The sequence below is a fragment of the Tupaia chinensis genome, unplaced genomic scaffold (genome assembly GCF_000334495.1).
Source record: "Tupaia chinensis unplaced genomic scaffold, TupChi_1.0 Scaffold000048_1, whole genome shotgun sequence".
Lineage (NCBI taxonomy): Eukaryota > Metazoa > Chordata > Mammalia > Scandentia > Tupaiidae > Tupaia > Tupaia belangeri.
In genome coordinates this window covers 5,545,835-5,551,946 of record NW_006159506.1, presented here as the reverse complement: position 1 = coordinate 5,551,946, position 6,112 = coordinate 5,545,835, and the positions used below count along the sequence as shown (strand labels likewise).

At 42.2% G+C, this 6,112-nt stretch overlaps 1 long non-coding RNA gene across 1 annotated transcript in view; it reads right to left on the bottom strand.

Annotated features, from left to right (window-relative positions):
* Positions 1-2,665: 2,665 nt before the first annotated feature.
* LOC106735758 (uncharacterized) overlaps positions 2,666-6,112 on the bottom strand; it is a 20,794-nt gene continuing 17,347 nt past the window's right edge. Inside the window, exon 3 of the long non-coding RNA XR_001371001.1 lies at positions 2,666-2,713. This is a non-coding gene — a long non-coding RNA (uncharacterized LOC106735758). The remainder of the gene's footprint in view (positions 2,714-6,112) is intronic.

Here is a 6,112-nt window from a genome sequence, read left to right as displayed (position 1 = left end):
AAAGAAGAGAACGTGTGTTGACTGCCTGTTATGTGCCAGGAGTTTTACCTACTTGCCACATTTAATTGTACAATTGGCCTCTGAATTGGGGTCTTTGTCCTTCCTTGTGTTACAGATGCCAAGTTAAGGGTTCAGGGAGTTTAGGAAGGGGAGCAGAGAGCCAGCCAAGAATGGAGTTGGGATTCAAATGAAAGCCATCTTGCACTGGCTAAGAAAAAGGTTAGTGTCTTCCTGACTTTGGGGAGGTAAACGCATTTTGTTCTATGAATAAATGCTACATACTAGGTGCAATATTACTGGGCATGCCTGAACAGAAATGGCACGTGGGAAGAGAGCTTTATGTAGAAAACTGAAGGACAGGGGCCAGCAGATGGAGTAATGGTTGCATTGCTGGACTCCCACATAGTTGACTGTGGTTTGAGTTCTGGATCTGGTGACTTAAAACTCACGCTGGGTATGTGTGTGTGTGTTCCCAAAACCTCAAGAGCAGAATGGAGAAGGGATTGTGGCATGGCCATCCCCCTGGTTTGTGTGTGTGTGTGTGTGTGTGTGTGTGTGTGAGAGAGATATTTCTCACTTTCGGTCTCTCTGTCTCTCTGGTGAGCACACGTGCCCTATAGCAAAAATATCTCAAGAAAACAGTGAAAATGCATTTTATAATTGGGGCACAAAGTGACAAGGATGGCTGCATTTTAGGGTGGCATGGAGGCTGAGGCTGGAACCACAGCCCTGACATTCAGTCATCTCGCCCAGAAGGGCTTGGCAAGATTTATCTAGAAGAAATAGCACCCGACCTGATTCTTAGAATCTGGGTAGAATTTTGAATAGTCATGTGGGCCAAGAGTCCCCGAGTAGTAGTACTGTAAAATCTATGCTTTCATTCTCCTCTCTCGACCCATCCATATTTTCTGTGGGACCATGTAGCAAGTAACTTACCTCACATAGCCTTCTGGGAAAATCCCAAAGACATTTGGGAGGAATCTGTTTCCAGCTACGGGGGATACCAGACTATCTCCCCAAAAGCTAAGTCTGTTCACTTAATAGGATTACCTTGAAGAAATCCCTGAAGTTGTTGCCGGAGAATTTATTTGTCTTTTGGAAAGAAACTAAGACCTACCAAAAGAGCATGAGAAGAGGCTGTTTATTCAGAATCCATTAAAGCAAAGGAGTCAGCCACCATCCCTTGCAATGTTGACAGAGACCCAACAGCAGGCAAAGGGGTGGGGAGCTTTAGGGAGGGACAAAATAAAGCTCAACTGTGGAACAATGCAGCTGTTGGCAGGGGACAGCAGGAGGGAGCTAAATTGAGGTGGGGCTTACCATGGATTGGTTGGGGAGCTTATTTGTCTTTTTCTGTTTTATTCTAAGTCCAAAAACAAAGTCAGAAAGATGAGGAAGATGTCAGTGATTCAGTCCTGGCTATCTTGGGCCAATTGTTACTGGGGTTACTGTGATTTTAGACTGTTACTGGGTAGTATTTTTCTTCCTAAAAGTTTGCATTGTGGATGGCAGGCTGCTTCCTGGAGATAATGGGTTGGTTTCCTGGGCTGTTTGAACATACTGAGGGTTTATTTTTATGTATAAAGAGTCTTTGAAAAGCTTATGGGACATGACAGTTACAAAAACCTACGTGTGGCTTTTGAAATTTTTTGCCACAAAATAGATTCATACTTTAACTCCATTTTCAATGAACTTTTTGAAGTGTGTGTGTGTGTGTGTGTGTGTGTGTGTGTTGTATATTCATAGGTTGGCCCCAGAACCCATCCAGGGCTTCTCATAGGACTTCCAGTTTTCTAAGTGGTGATGCTACCTGTGTACCACCATGACTGGGCCCAGTGAGATGATTATTTTAAAATGTCACAGAGTGGTCTTAACGGAGTGGACGAAAAGGTCCTAGCCACAGTGGCCATGTGCCCAGCCATTGTCTATTTGTATATTTGGTCTCTCGGCCCACATATTGAAATGAGAACTAGTTTCTAGATCTCAGGATGGCATAGTGAGGGGAATCTGGTAAACATGGGAGCACAGGGGGCAAAAAAAAAAAAAAAAAAAAAAAAGGTATTGGAACAGCTGGGTACAGAGCGGACTGTATGTGTAAGACCAAGTGGGTCGAGTGTTCCCAAGCTGTAGGGGCTGGCATGGGACAGAGCTGGGCTGCTGTCCCTAGAAGCTGCAGTCTCTAGAGGAAGGGCCTCCTTTATAAAACCCAGAGTATACTCTGGAGAGCCCTGGAAATGGCCTGTGTGGCTAGCTGGCTTCTCTACTCATTCGGATGGACAGTGACTTGAATGTGGTCCCCCTAAAATGCTTGTCCTTTCTCAGATAGAAGCCAACGGCTAGAGGCCTTCTGTTGGTACTGGAAATAAAGACCATGAGAAGAAAAGACACTTTGTCTTGATGAGACTTTATAATAGATGTGCTGCCTACCCATAGCTGATAACTACTTTTATAAAAAAATAAAAAAATAATAAAAAAAAAAGCTTCGTATTTTCCACCCTTCCCCCAATTCTCATTGGCTTGATTAGGAAGGGGAATCTTTTTTTGTTTCCTTAACTAGTATCAGGTGTCTGACTCAGGTGGTTGGATAAAACAGTCAAAATATTTTTATAACAGCTATAAACGGTTTTACAATACACTTACTGTTTATGAGGAAGGCTGACAAGTTGGGGAAGTTTCACGGCTGACAGGCACACAGCAGAACGGTCAGCATTTCCTACAGAGTTTTGGGAAAATGCGTTAATCCTGGTCACAAAGCCAAGTATAAAATTTTAGTGGCTTCTGGAACTGTCGTCTGTTTTTATGTCCCCTGTCTGAAACTCTCTGGAAACCAGTGGAATCGGACATGGCTAAACATACTTGCTTCTGTGCACTGCGTTTAGGAGGCCATGTTTAGGAGGGAGAGGGAAGATGAGAGGGAAAGGAATATCAGCTCTCACCCTGTACATAATTGGTGGAGTGAAATCAAACAATATTGCTGTGTTTGAGGTTAACATTCATTTAACTTGATTTTTTTTCTACATCAAATAATATATTTTTTTACATAGAAAAATGTAACAATGAAAACATGAAAAATAATTCATTGAAAATAAGGATGTCTTTTTTAAAAAAGAATGATTTATTTAATTCCATTTGTTATTATTTATTATTATTATTATTATTTTTTAAAAATTTGACCAGAAAGAGATAGAGAGAGAGAATGGGAAAGCTAGAAAGCAAGCTATCAGGCCTAGGTCTCGAACCACGGTCGATCATGTGTGGGAATCCAGCACCTTTAAACACTACCATCTGCTGGCCCCATGGATATCAATGACTTTTTAAAATTTTAATTTTTTTTTTTGAAAGATTTTTGTGATGGGGCATGTGTACTTGCTGGAGAGACCAACAGAGACAGAAAATGAGAAATCACCTCCCTGGTTTTAAAAAGGCAAGAAGATAAAATGAACTAGAACAGAGGAAGAGCTTCTTTTGCAGGATCTGGGAGTAAGTTTAAATTATTAGCATCTTCTTTAATAGCCCATAGCCAATAACACCGTTTAATGAACGTAATGGTATAAATACTTGTGAATTAATAGTGCGCTCGAAAATTATAAAGAGGTTCTTACTAAGTGGACTCACAAGTGATATTGAAACATGAATACAATTTAGCAGAAGTTCTCTAAAAAGCAGCTGTGAAACATGGCAATAGCAATTTATTTTTCTTTTCGGCATTAAGAAGAGTGCCTGAGTCCTTTGACAGTACAAATGGGTGCATTAAAAAGAAACATTTGATTTTTCACTCTATGTTTGGAGGAAAAGTATTCCTGAGAGTTTGTCTCCGTGCTTTTTTTTGGTATCAAGCAATAGAGATTATAAAGGGAGGGAATGAAGAAGTTTAGAATGTTTATTTTTCTCCATACTCAAAGAATTATATACACACCTATACACATATGGTCATAGAGGAGTGTGGGGGTAAAGTGGTACAGTGGTTAAAGGTGCTGGATTCCCATATGGCCCTCCATGGTTTGAGTCCCAAGCCTGGCAGCTTGCTTTCTCGCTTTCCCTTTGATCATTGGGTTAGACAGAAATAAAATTCCAGGCCATTGTATGATTTGACTTGATCTCAGGATTTGAAGGAGGAAATTTGTCCTCAGGCTACGTGGCATGGGATAACCTCTGGTGCCTTTCCTTTCGTTCAATCAAACAGAATAAATAAAATAATATTCAAATAATCTTGAATTATTCCTAAAACTGGTAATAAAACCCAGAACAGCTAATGTTCTTCGCTGGTCTACATGCTTCATTGAAGCTACCTGGACTGGCACATTTGCTGTTCAGAATTTCCCTGAATTTACTGATTATGCTTAGGTTTTCTAGAAATCACCTAAATAAGTGGTTCTAATATTCCTGTGGGCAGTGGGAAACAAACCCCAAATCTAGCTGGGCTAGCTCCAGCTCCTCAGATAGCAATGTCCTTGCTCAGGATTAACGGCCCTCGGCCTCAGTTGCGTCATCTGGGGCTTATTGCTCTTCACATGGTCTCCCTTGGTAAATCCCAGGCTCCACTAGAGAGTAAACAGTTAATTTGTCCATTCTTTTCAGAATTTTTCATTCTCTTCAGACCGGGCCTTGCTGTGGGGATCCTCCTGCCTTAGTTTCCCAGCAAGGACTATTGGAGCTCACTCCCACACTCAGCTCCTTTTCAGACAGGGTTGCACTATGTGACTCAGGCCAGTCACTAGGATGACAGGCATGTGCCACTGGACACGTTTTTTGGTTGGACCAAGACTCGAACCTGGGTCTCCCATGTGAACTCTGCCTGCAGATAATAGTGTGTCAGTGTGCCAGTGTGACTGGGCCCTGTTCATCCACTCTGTTAGATCCACTCTACGACATTTTAAAAAAAGTCAAACAGGTTCCAGCCTTGGTGCCACACAGGTAGTAGCACCACTTGGAGGGCAGGAAGCTGCTTGGGAAGTTCAGGTTCGGTTCCCCATCACGACTCCACGGAAGTCCAGCGACATAACCATTACGCCATCACCACGACTACGCGGAAGTCCAGTGACGTAACCATTACGCCATCAGATGGCCCTATAGCTTTTTATAATGTACATTTTCCATGAACTATGGCCCTGTAGCTTTTTATAATGTACATTTTCCATGAACTTTTAAAAATCTTATAATATATGCAGAAGGAAAATCTATAAATAATCTTAAAACTCACACTGGGCGCATGCACATGCATGCCAAAGATCCCAAGAGGAGAATGGAGGAGAAGGGATTGCGGCATGGCCGTCTCCACTTAGGGGTGATTTCTCCCTGACTCTCTTTCTCTGTCTCTCTAGAGAGCGTGTGTGCCTTATGCCAAAAAATCTCTCAAAATGAAACAAAACAAAAACAAAAACACCCTAATATTGCATTTTGTGGAATACTGAAAATCCTTGAAGTCCAGGAATGTTGATGAATTCTCATGAGTTTGCTAGGTTCTGAACAGCAAAACACATGAAAAGTATTTTTTCCTCGAGTTTTGAAGCACACCTCCAAGAATCCTTCATGTAAATCTCGACATTAAGCCCGTCTTTCCTTGTCTTGCCCCTTGAATCATTTATTTAAGCGAGCAATAATAAAAGGTGTCAGCAATTCAGCTGTAACCTCTGGAAGATTTCTGTGCGCATTGACCTTTAAGCGTTTGCATCTTGACAGGTGAGCTGTTCTTACCGTTTCCTGTGAGATATGGTGTGGCCAAGGGGTCAGGCATGCTAATGATAAAATTACCATTTACGTTTTACCTGGCAGGCCCAGAGCCTGACATTATAAATGTAGGCAACCTTTCACCTGAAGCTCTTTTTTGCTCTACCAGAGGCAGAAGACTTATGGGGGGCAAAGAACTGAATTCAGTGCATTCTTTCCCCCCATGGGATTCCTTTTGGGGATGCTTTTTCTCTCTCACTCCCCCTGGATGAAACATGATCTGTTCTTGTTTGGAGGGGGGCGTGGAGCAGGGCTGGGGAGTGTCGCCTTGTATTCTTGACATTTCTGAAGTGTGGCTGTTCCTCCGTTCTTTCTCTAGAGCTGCAGGTATTAATGAGGTTTATTGGTGGCCTGCTTTCATCTGTAACGTCAGTCCTTTTCCTGC